The sequence below is a fragment of the Neofelis nebulosa genome, chromosome 16 (genome assembly GCF_028018385.1).
Source record: "Neofelis nebulosa isolate mNeoNeb1 chromosome 16, mNeoNeb1.pri, whole genome shotgun sequence".
Lineage (NCBI taxonomy): Eukaryota > Metazoa > Chordata > Mammalia > Carnivora > Felidae > Neofelis > Neofelis nebulosa.
Genome location: NC_080797.1, coordinates 9,226,478 through 9,239,877, shown reverse-complemented (window position 1 = coordinate 9,239,877; position 13,400 = coordinate 9,226,478).

Sequence of the window (13,400 nt, the reverse complement as noted above, 5' to 3'; positions counted from 1 at the left end):
CAGCCCCGGAACTACGAATCCCAGAAGCCTCTGGGCGCTGCCAGACTCCTTTTCTCAGCAGGTGGGAGCACACGTGGCGCGGCTGGGAGACTCGAAGGAGCTGTGGTCTCCTTTCCTCTCGCGAGAGTATCGGGCCGCAACGCTCGTGTCGGATTCACCCCGGGGAGAGCGCGGACGCCGAGAGACAGAGCCGCGTCCGCGGGTACCCGCGCTTTGTCTCCTCGTGGGACCGCCGCGCAGTTCTTAGGGCCGCTGAGGACTTCAACCCTGACGACTCAGCTGTCAGATTATATGAGGGCATGTGGCTTTCCCCGTATTTTTGTCCTCCCAAGCTCCTCCTTTGCCTTCAAACAATGTGAAAGGTGTATTTTGGGGAACAGCGGGTTGTATCCCCAAACCGCTGTTCGTGCATCCATAGACGGCTTGTGATGCAGAACACTGACTTCTGTGAGATAGATGAGTTGAAAAGACTCGGCCCGTTTCAACAAGTGGGAGCCCCAGATTCTTTGCAGCCATAACAATTAATTGAAATTTATCAAAAAGAGGTTGTTTGCCCAAGGGAGGGTGGTTAGTCTTTGTATTCTTTCACTAACCTCTAACTAACCAAACTCTAAAACCTCTAAACTGCCTTTCCTCATCTCGACGAATGACTTTCATTCGTCGTTTGCCCACAAACCCCTCTGCAAAAGCCAGAACCAGAATATGCTCAACTCTTCTTTTTTCACGGTCTATCTCCAAGTCCCTAACTCAAGTTTTCTTTCCCACCAGTGTATTCTGCTCACTTGCTGGTCAGGGATCATTCTAAAGCAAGAATATAACGTTACTTTACTGCCAAAATCTTTTGAAATGATTTTCAAAAACTTTGGGGAAAAATGATTTTTAGTCCCCACAAGAAGGCACCCCTTCTCTGGCCCCCGTTATCCGGCGTAGCTCCCATCATTCACACCCTTGTGTAATCCGTCTTGAGTGTGGGTAGGACCGGTGACTCACTGTTAAACAATTGCACACGACAAAGGTGACGTGATTCTAATGCTTCTTGCTAGGAGACTCCTTGCTGGCTTTGATATAAAAAGGGTTGGTGTTGGGGGGGGACCCACATGACAAGGAACTGTGGGTGGCCAGCAAGAACCCAAACGCTGCCAACAACCCCCTGGTGCTTGGAAGTGGATCATTTCTAGGATAGTCTTCACACGAGAACCTAGCCCTGGCTGACACCTTAATAGCTGGCTGCTGAGGACCCAGTTAAGCTGTTGCTCAGACCTCACCTGAAGACAGTATGAGATGATAAATGCATGCTGTTTTGAGCGACTAAATGTATAGCAATGTTGTCATGCAAAGAAAAGCTAACTAATACAGCATCCTAACTTAAATGTCTCGCTCCTTTCCCCAAACCCAACCTGGATATCCTATGGCAGGAGGGAGGTTGTTGGATTGAGAGACTACTGAAAAATTGATTGGAAGCCCTCTGGAAGACTAATGGCTACAACTGGTCCTAGGTTGTGTGTGTGTGTGTGTGTAGGTGGGGACAGAATGGCTGCAGCAGTGGAAGACAGATGCCAAAAGGAGACTGCAGGTAGGTGCTATAGGGAGTGGGGCTGCTTTTTAGTTTTTTTTTTTTTTTTTTTTTCTGGTCCTTTCCATCTACTCTCACATTGAGCTGGGTAATTCCTTGCCTACTCCTTCACCATTTCATAGGGTAGCCTTAGAGCTGGGCTGGGAGAAGAGTGGATACTGATAGATGCAAGTATATTCATCTCAAAGGATTTTATTCAGCTTTCTCCCACCCCGACACACACACACACACACACACACACACACACACACACACACAGAGTGAGCCAACTGATTATTGTAAAAAAAGAGGTAGAGACAGGTCCTCTGAGGGATAAGGTAATCTGTTAGGGAGAGGGTGGTATATGGGGAGTGATCTTGCCCAAATGTTACCGCAATAGATTCTCTGCTTTAAAAATAACTCAAATTGGGGCGCCTGGGTGGCGCAGTCGGTTAAGCGTCCGACTTCAGCCAGGTCACGATCTCGCAGTCCGTGAGTTCGAGCCCCGCATCAGGCTCTGGGCTGATGGCTCGGAGCCTGGAGCCTGTTTCCGATTCTGTGTCTCCCTCTCTCTCTGCCCCTCCCCCGTTCATGCTCTGTCTCTCTCTGTCCCAAAAAAAAAAAAAAAAAAAAAAAAAAAAACCTTGATAAAAATAACTCAAATCCCCCTAAGTGCCCCTTGCCATCTCCACAGACAAACATATGATCTACAGCTTGTGCCCTTCCTGGTAAGTTGAAGAGGATAAAGGAAACACTCCAGGGCTTGGTTCTCTTCCCTCCCTGTTATTATCGGCTTATAACCTGTTGGGCCCGCGGGGGGGGGGGGGGGGGGGGAAGATATCTGAAGAATTTTATTGCTATAAAAAGAAAATAAACTGATCAATTTATAACATATAAAGCAGAAATCAAGTGTTGGATGCTTCTTAACCGACAACCACCCAGGTGCCCCAATAAGCAGCAATTTTAATAAGCAAAGGAACTTATATACCAGCTTGTCTTGAGTGCTGCAAGACAAGTTTATCTCTGCACCCACCCACCAGAATCTTTAAAGTTTATAAAGAGGCCTTAACTGGGTTCAGTCACATATTCAGTCCACATGGTCTCAATAACACATTACTCTCTAAAGGCTGCATCCCCAAAATGACCCTTACTGTGGCAATGGTGGGCAGAATATATATTTCCAAGGACAAGGGAGGGGGCAAGGAGCCTCCCATTGTTTGGGTCTAACTCACAGCTCGACTGGCAGTCACTCTTGATTATCTCTTCCACAATAAATAACAAGAAACTCTAAAAACTCCCAGAGACAAAACAGATCACCTACAAAACAAAGTTTGATGCTAAATCCCCAGTGTCAAAAACAGCACCTGGAATTGTGTGGCCCTTCAATAAATAATAATTGCATAAATAAATCTGATTATTCAATCGTAGTACTGACTGCAGAAGAAAGTGTAATGGTGTTTTCAAATTGGAAAAGATAAAACTTAGAATTTTAGTTAAGTACCATGTAATTGAGGCAAAATAAAGATGCTCTTTATGCATATAGGACCTTGGAAATATTCTTGGACGAAGTATTTCTGCAAGAAGAAAAAATTCAAGAAGATGCTTCAAGATATAAATAAAGAGAAATAATTAGTCAAGAGTTTATCATCATCTTGGAAAGAATTTAGTAAAGAGTTTATCATCATCTTAACCAAGGAACAGAGGTAGTAAGACAGGGTGACACCAACTACGTGTACCCAACGATCCAGTACTAAAATTTTAATACCATTGGGGATGAGGGTGGGAAGTAGAAATGCAAAAGTGAGGTAATTAAGTTACTTGTCTTGCTAGAGGGAGAATACACATATTCACAAGCTTAATAAATGGATGGAATTGGGGGAAAAACATAGGTGTGAGTTTTAATAAGTTAGGTACAAGTACCATGAGAGTAAAAGCAGATGTAACATTCAAACCAGAAGAAAATAATTGATTATTTAATGGAAACCCAGACAAGAGGAAAACAAGAAACAACAATAAAGTATGATCAAGGGAAAACATTGAATAAGACTTATTATAGAATTTATCACAATAAATGTAAATGGGTCACACCCATCCGTCAAAAGGCAGAGAATCTCTGTTTGAATTAAAGACAAAAAAACTAACGTGAACCCCAAGATGCAGCAATATATTTTTTACAAAAGATACACTGGAAACTAAACAACAGGGAAGTATTAAAAACAAAGTGATGGCAAAGGATATACCAGGCAAAGAACTAAAAGAATACCTAGGTAAAATGTTATTATTAATAAAATTAGACTCAAGATAAAAACAACATAATGGACAAAAGAGGGACCTTATATACTTATAAAGCTCATGAGAAGTATAATCTATTGTATTGGCCTAGATTTCTACTCTTTCCATTGTTCTTCTTTTCTGATGCTCCGTGAGTCCTTCCTTTATCATGTCTTTTTTTGTTGTTGTTTTTGTTGTTGTTGTTAGAAATTCCCTTAGCCATTCTTTAAGGGTAGGTCTGCTAAGTGACAAATTCTCATTGTTACCATTCATCTGAGAATGTCTGGAATGCCTCTTCATTCCTGAAGGATAGTTTCTTTGGGTATTCGACTCATGGTTGGCAATTCTTCCCCTTCAAATTGACACACTTGAAAATGTACCATTTCCTTCTGGCTTTTATGGTTTCAAATATGAGAAACCTGCTGTCATTCAGTGGTGTGCCCCTATAGGTAATGTGACATTTCTCTGCTGCTTTCAAGATTTCTTCTGTGCGTTTAGTTTGCAGAATTCTAATTATGATGTGTCTTGTTCAAGATTTATTTATGTTTATTTATTTGGGATTTGTTCAGCTCCTTGAATCTGTACATTTATGTCTTTTACCAAGTTTTGGAACTTGTCTGCCATTATTTCCTTAAATACTCTTTCAGGTTCACTCTGTCTTTCCTCTTCTTTGGGGACTCATGTTAACATTGCTTAATCTTTTGTCATTATCCCAACAGGTCCCTGAGGCTCTGTTCATTTTTTTTTTTCAGTGTATTTTTCTGTTTTTCAGATTGAGCTCATTCTATTGATCTGTACCTAAGTTCATAGATCCTATCATCTGTCATCTCCACTCTACTATTGAGCCTATCCAGTGAGGTTTTTATTTCAGTGTTTGTATTTTTTAGTTTTATAATGTTCATTTGTTTCTGTATAACCTCTTTTCTTTGCTACGATTTAAAACTTTTAAATTTGTTTTGAGAGAATTTGTAAATTCTTACTGAAACATTTTTTTCAAACGATGGCTCCTTTAAATCCCTGTTGGATGAATCAAACATCTGATTCTTCTCAGCGCTGACATTGTCAACTGTCTCTTCTCCTTCAGGTTGTGATTGTCCTGGTTCTTGGTATGATGAGTGATTTTGTATTGATTCCTGGATATTCTGTCGATTACATTAGGAGACTCTGGGTCCTATTTAAATCTTCCGTTTTAGACCGCTGTCACCCTGTTTAGGTTTAGCATACAAGTCTCGGCCTACTTTTGTGGGCTGTGATTTCAATAAGCATTTAACATTCAGAGCCTTTGTGATACTATTTTGGTCTGCTTGGTTTATCGGATCCGGCTGGGGCTCCCGCTGGTCCTTGCTGGTGCTGCCCGAGTGGGTAGAAAGAGCTTCCGCAGGCTGGGCTAAGGTGGGGAAAGGGGTCTCCAGCTCACGGGGGGAAAGAGTGCTTCCTAGTTTGGGCCCTTCATGTGGTGGCATTCCCCTGCTGGTCCAACCACCTGGTGTCTCCAGATGTGAGTGTGGACGTGTGTTGGGTGTGGAGGTGGAGATTCCCAGGGCTGGCTGGGACAGAGAGTGCTTTCTGGGCCAGCTGATTGTCTTGGTCAGATCCCCCAGTATGCGCAGATTAAAGCCTGTTTTTCTCTCTGTGCATGAGAGGGGTCTCAGGCTTGGGGGAACATGGAAGCTTCTCAATCAGTTGTAGTGGTGGGATCCCCCTTGTCAGTGCCATTTCTTCTAAGTGACACTTCCCTCCTACTTCAGCTCTAGGCGGGGGAGGGGAGTTTCAGGTCCAAGGGACAAAGAGGCTTCCTGGCTGTGTGATTGTGACAGGCCTCCCCACTCCCCACTTGCAGGTGTTCCCCATACAGCTGGTGTTCTGGATGGGTGAGGAGGGTCAGGCTTATAGGCAAAGAGAATGCTTTCCCTGGTTCTTATTGTCAGTGGGCCTTCCAATAAGTTCCCCCTCCAGTGCTATCAGGCTCCTCTGGTATTGTAGGTAGGGCCTCTATTTGATCGGGGAGAAGAATGAGCCTACCTGGGCCACCTTCTCATGCTAGGTTTGGGTTGTGAGTTGCTCTGCCACCGTGGGGTTCCTCTAGTCCTGAGGTCTGTCTCTCTACCCAGTCCATCCTCCTCTTTCTACCTATCAGAGCTCTCGTTTGTTATTTCTAGCACTTATAATGAACTCAGCAGGAAGGATCAGGGAGAAATCAGTCTATGTATCCTCTTGTCTGAACCCATTATATACGTATAAAAAATGAATGAGAGATCAAGTAGATAGAATGACTGACAGAAAAATCAGTAATGGTAGTAGGAAAGTTTTACATAACCCCTGAGAAATTATACACCGAGCAGACAAGAGGAAGGAGAGCTATAGAAGTTTTAATAACAGGATTAAGAAGCCCAAGATAATAGATTTACAGCAACTTGTCATGCAAGAAACAGATACACATTCTATTCTAGCATACATGCGTTATTCAGAAAAACTAACTATATGCTCAAATACAGAAGATGCCTCAATGAAATTAGGTATCAGGGATGCCTGGGTGGCTCAGTCAGTTAAGCATCTGGCTCTTTTTTTTTTTTTTTTTAATATATATATTTTTAAGTTTATTTGTTTTGAGAGAGACAGAGATAGCGTGAGTGGGGGAGGGGCAGAGAGAGAGAGAATCCCAAGCAGGCTCTGCACCATCAGCATGGAGCCGGATGCGGGGTTCAAACTCATGAAACCGTGAGATCATGACCTGAGCCAAAACCAAGAGTCAGATGCTTAACCAACTGAGCCACCCAGCTGCCCCAAGCACCTGACTCTTGATCTCAACTCAGGTTTTGATCTCAGACTCGTGAGTTCAAGCCCTGATTTGGGCTCCATGCTGGGTGTGGAGTCTCCTTAAAAAAAAAAAAATTCAAAATAAATAAACAAAATGAGTATCATATCTATGTCACTACATATATTATAGATAATTGAAATAGAATGCAAGACACATATGTAATTGAAAATTTTCTAATAGTCATATTTTTTAAGGTTTTTTTAAGAGGCAAAATGCATTAAATAAATATACTTATTTAATTCAATATATCCAGGGGCACCTGGGTGGCTCAGTGGGTTGAGCATCCGACTTCAACTCAGGTCATGGTCTCACGGTTCATGAATTCATGCCCCACATTGGGCTCACTACTGTCGGCCTGTCAGCGCAGAGCCTGCTTTGGACCATCTGTCCCCCCCCCTCTCTGCCCTTTCCCCACTTACGCTCTCTCTCTCAAAACATAAATAAAAAATTTTTTTGAAATAATTCAACATATCCACTATATTTAACTTTTAATCAGTATCAAACGTATTAATAAGACACTTCACACTTTTGTCCTAAGTCTTCTAAATCTGTTGTGTATTGTATGCTGAGAGCACGCCTCAATTTAGATTAAGCACATTTTAAGTTCTCCGTACCCACATGTGGCTGTTGGCTATCCTATTGGATAGCACAGATCCATCTTCTTTGTATGTGAGAAAATAGAAATAAAAATTGAAAAGGGAGCTAAAAATTCTCTACTTCTGAATATTAAGAGCAAAATAAAATATACACTAATAAATTTTGGGTTAAAGAGAAAATAATGAAAAAAAATAAAGAAATACATAGAACTGAATCACACTGAAAATTTTCATTCAAATATTGGAGGACATAACTAGAAGGATACTTGAAAGGATACACATATAATTTTTTTAGAGATTTTTTTAAAGTAATCTCTACACCCAACGTGGGGTTTGAACTCACAAACCTGAGACCAAGAGTTGCAAGCTCTACCAACTGAGTCAGTCAGGAACCCCCAGAGATACACATATAATTTTCAACACATTTTAGAAAACTTAAAAACAAGTGGGCTAAGGAGTGTGTTCAAGGAGCTAAAAAGAAGGATGGATTAAGCCAAAGAAATAAGAAATACAGAAATAATAAAGAGTTAAAATAAATGAACTACTAGACCCCAAAACCAGTAGTGAAAATTATCAAAACCTAAAGCTGGTAGGGTGCCTACCTGACTCAGTTCAAAGCGTGTGCAACCAGGGGCGCAGTCGGTTAAGCGTCCGACTTCAGCCAGGTCACGATCTCGCCGTCCGTGAGTTCGAGCCCCGCGTCAGGCTCTGGGCTGATGGCTCGGAGCCTGGAGCCTGTTTCCGATTCTGTGTCTCCCTCTCTCTCTGACCCTCCCCCGTTCATGCTCTGTCTCTCTCTCTGTCCCAAAAATAAATAAAAAACGTTGAAAAAAAAAAAAAAAGAGTGTGCAACTCTTGATCTCAGGGTTGTGAATTATGGCCCCATGTTGGCTGTAGCGATTACTTAAAAACAATTAATTAATAATAAAAAAAAAACACCCTAAAACTGGTTTGGTGAATACATTAATAAGTTACACAAATCTCCAGAGAGAACGATGAATCTAAAAAAAGAAAGCGGGAGTGCCTGGGTGGTTCAATCTGTTAAACGTCCAGCTCTATTTCAGCTGAGTCATGATCTCATTGTGAGATTGAGCCCTGTGTAGGGCTGAGAGCTGACAATGCGGAGCCTGCTTGGGATTCTCTCTCTGCCCCTCCCCCAGTTTTGTGCACATACTCTGTCTCTCTAAATAAACAAACAAACAAACTTTAAAAAAAGGAATAAAAAAGAAAGCAGACAGATGAAATTAAGCAGCAGAAATAGAGACACAACAGAAATTATTAAATGATACATTTGAAAACATAAAGTAGATAAATTTAGGAAAATGTAAAATGAAAAAATATCAGTACACAATTAAATTGGAAACTTTAGGAAATCAATTACCATGAAAGAAATTGAAATAAGAGACCATACCGCAAATTCTACCCAACTTTCAAGGAACAAATCTCTATCTTGTACAAGATGTTCTAAAAACAGGAAAATAAAGAGACAAAGCTGCCGTATTTGTTTTAGTGACTCAGGATCACCTTCGTTCTTAAAATGGATAAGGACACTATGTGGAACACAAAAATTATAAACTAATTCAACTTTTCGATATAGATGCAAAAATCCTATATCTATGGTAACTTAAGGCAACTGAATTTGGCTGGTACCATGATCAAATAGAGTTTAACATCAGGAAATCTAGCTATGCTATTCGCTACATTAATGGACTCTAAAGGATAAGAATAAAATGATTACATGATTAAATAAAATGATGAAATCAACAGAAGCCAAAACTTCATTTGGTGAAGTTCATTATCTATAAATGATTAGGTTAAAAACTCAGATAAGCTTCCTTAACTTGGTAAAATCTATTTACCAAAAGCCCAGAGCAAATGTGAATTTAACACAGATGCTTAGGAGTAGTCCCTTCAGCCTGGGAGGGAATGAGGAGAGAATGTTAGCACTGTTGATGTTAAATATAGAAGAGGGAGTACAGTACTCTCCAGTATTGGAAGGGGTGGGGGGGAAGGGGGGAAGGGGGGAAGGGGCTGGTTAGGATGCTGGAAGAGACAAAATTTGAATGGCAATTACTTATATACATAGAAGTTGAAATCACAGACCCTAGAGCCAGACTGCCAGGTTTTAAATTTAAAATCTTGACTCTGCTGCATACTGTCTGACCTCAGGCACGTTACTTAACCTCTCTATACCTCATTTCTCTTTTTGTAAAGTGAGGACAAATAATACCTACTTCCCTGATGGTTGTGAAGATAAATGACTTATACAGGTGAGGGTTAAATGGGTTCATATGTATTTTATTTAGTTCTTTGCGGATGATGTAGTAGGATACGAATATCTACAGAGAAAACCTGAAAGAAGCGACAAATCCTTAAAACCGTAAAAAATCGGTTAGCCAAGTTTCTAGATTCAGTTGGTTTACTGATACCAGTAACATTCCTCTACACCAACTGTCACAGAAAGTAACATACCGGTCACAGAATGTCAAGCTGGGTACACGGGCATGTTTTACTATTATTTGAAGCAGTATGCATTCGTGTGCATGTGTCATATTTATATCATAAGCTTTTAAAAGGGAGTTCTTGGGGCGCCTGGGTGGCTCAGTCGGTTAAGCATCCGACTTCGGCTCAGGTCATGATCTCACAGTCTGTGGGTTCAAGCCCCGCGTCGGGCTCTGTGCTGACAGCTCAGAGCCTGGAGCCTGCTTCCGATTCTGTGTCTCCCTCTCTCTCTGTCCCTTCCCTGCTCATGCTCTGTCTCTCTCTGTCGCAAAAATAAATAAAAACATTAAAAAAAAATTTTTTTAAAGGGAGTTCTTTTTTCTCCTATTTTCTGACAACCTAAAAATAATTTGTGGAAGTCAGGGGTTCTGTCATTTAGATAAATCTTTGCTCTACAAAATTTGCTTTCCCAATGCATTATACATTTATATTACATTTATTTGGTGGCGGGGGGTAATTAATGAATTTGCAGAAGAAAGAGATCATGATGCCAATATATCCATCTATATAAACCTATGTGTGTATATAATATAAATATTAAAATCTACCAAAAGTGTCAGATCTTGCACCATGAAGATATGCTATTATACCATGTTACAATTGATAATCCCGAATTGCTGCTCGTGCCTTCTGTTCTTGTATTCCCTCCTTCAAGGTCACCCCAGGCATTTCTGGGAGTGCACAGTGAGGTTCTAGAAGCTACACGGGCATAAACCAGACTTGGGGGTTCACCTCATTCTCCTGTTCATGCTCTGGCTCCCCTGGAGAACATTCACGGCCTGCTCAAATGTTGAAGGAGACTCATTATTGCCAGTAGTAAAGAAAACCACGGACCATTCTACTATTCTACCTCTTGGTACTCCCAAGTTGCCAATCTTCACAGTGTTTAGAAGGTACTAAGTTCATGAAGAGGTGGGGAAGGCTGGCTTTTTCTTTGCCGGTCAGCTGGATGTGGAGGGGTTCTCCTGCTGATTGATTTTATATAAAGCCTCTCAACAAGACAGGTTTTCTTTTTTTTTTAAGATAGAGAAATCTTTTTTTTCCCCATATATATTTATTTTGAGAGAGAAAGAGAGTGCATGAGCATAAGCTGGGAAGGGGGGGGGGAGAGAGAGAGAGAGAGAGAGAGAGACCCAAGCAGGCTCCCTGCCAGCACAGAGCCTGATGCAGGGGTTGATCTCACGCCTGTGAAATCTTCACCTGCTCTGAAATTAAGAGTCAGATGCCTAACTGATTAAGCCACCCAGGTGCCCCAGAATGGTATTTTGACTCCTGGCCTTTACCATCTAATCGCTAAATCCCAGGGACCATTCTATCCCACTGCATTTTATTCAGGTTCCTCTCTTCCCAAAGCTTTCTCCTTCCCTTTACTTTCTCCTTCCCTTTATTGGAAAATAAAATTTCCTACACAAATCAATTTAGCTAATATTTACTGAACATTTTTTACACGCCAGGAATCATGCTAAGAGCTCTGTCTTATTGCATTCATTCCTAATAACAAACGGCTAAGTTGGATGCTATTATCTCTGTCTTACAGATGAGAAAACCCAGACGTAGAAAGATTTATTAATGGTAGTGGCCCACATTCAAATGCAAGCTTTCAGATTCTACAACCCGGGCTCTTAAAGACTCAGTAGTGCCTCTATTCCCAAAAATAGTCTCTGGGAGGCAGCTGAAGGGGACTCTACATGAGCTATAGCTCAACCAGACCAAGTGCTTTGATATTTTAATAGTCTATATAATTATATCTTCATCAGAAAATGATAATCTCTTCTCATTTAGGCAGAACATAGTGAACATATCACAGGATTTGTGGATTAAATGGTACCTGGTTCTTGGCTTGAATGTCTTTTTCCACTGGTGTGACTTTGGACTATTTACTGTAACTCCCTGAGCCTCCACTTTTTTTGTCTTTAAAAGGAGATGATGAGGGGCCCCTGGGTGGCTCAGTCAGTTAAGTGTCTGACTCTTGATTTCATGATCTCATGGTTCTGGAGTCCGAGCCCCATAACGGGCTGTCTTGTAGCATGGAGCCAGCTTCAGATCCCCTGTCCCCCTGTCCCTCTGCCTCTCCCTTGCTTGTGCTCTCTCTCAAAAATAAACATTAAAAAAAAAAAAAAGGAAATATTTCCTATCTTTATTTTTTAAAATTTTGTAATGTTTATTTATTTTTGAGAGAAAGAGAGACAGAGTACTAGTGGGGAAGGGGCAGAGAGAGACGGAGACACAGAATCCGAAGCAGGCTCCAGGCTCTGAGCTGTCAGCATGGAGCCCGATACCGGCTCGAATCCACAAACTGTGAGATCTTGACCTGAGCCAAATCAGGCACTTAACCGACTGAGCCACCCAGGCACCTCAGCCCTATCTTTAAAATGGGAACGTTCCGGGGCACCCAGCTGGCTTGGTTGGAAGAGCATGTGACTCTTGATCTCAGGGTTGTGAGTTTGAGCCCCATATAGGATGTAGAGATTATTCAAATAAATAAAACTTAAAAAAAAAAAGGAACATTCTTCTTAGAGTAAATAAGATTATATATATATATATATATACATATATATATAAAGCAATAAGATAATATATATATATATATATATATATATATATATATATATATATAAAGCATGGTGAACTGAGCACTTGGAAAGCAGCCATTAAGTATTAATTTCTTTCTTCTTTTCCTATCTGGGAAATAAGTAAACCGTAAGCTACTATACGTCACTATATTTCTTCCAGATAGATTTCTTTTGTAAAATAGGACTCAGGATGATGAAGATAGTCTTACTCAAGACTCTGTATGTTATTCCTAATAAAACAATTTTTGGCTGTAAACTACCAGTGAAAATTAAAAAAAAACCCAAACAATTCCATGCTATGCTAGTTGCAACTTGCAATACGGATTGTTTTTCCTCCTGGAGTGTGTATGCACAGGTGCTCTGTAGAACACAAAAATAATCTACAATGAAATACAATACTTCCCTTTGGGAAAATACTAAAAGCTGTTGCCAAGGGCTCTATAATTTATGTAATGATTTTTGTGTAGCTGTATTAAAATATATTATATTTTCTTAATAATATTCGTACCATGACCATATTTGAAATATTTTTCTTTTTGAGAAGGGAGAGACCAGGACAGATTCTTCCTACACGTAATGCACTCTAGTGTTTTTCTTCTTTTGTGTTCTATAGCACTCTCTAAAAACGCTGGCGGGGTGGCACTAAACTGATTACAAGAACCCTTAGTGGTATGAACTCTGCATTTTATTCTGCAATGGGAAGCCAACTAAAAATTCTCCGAGTATCGGAGAGAGATGATCAAACCTGCTTTATTTTTTAACTTAATGTATACTTCATTTATACTTTTTGAGAGGGAGAGGAAGAGAGAGAATCTTCAGCAGCCTCCATGCCCAGCGTGGAGCCCAACATGGGGCTCGATCTCATGACCGTGAGATCACGACCTGAGCTGAAATCAAGAGTCAGATGCTTCACCGACTGAACCACCCAGGCACTCCCAAATATCATTTAAAAGAATTTTTTTAACATTTATTTATTTTTGAAAGACAGAGAGAGAGAGAGAGAGAGAGAGGGAGCACACTAGTGGGTGAGAGGGAGACACAGAATTTGAAGCAGGCTCCAGGCTCTGAGCTGTCAGCACAGAGCCCAA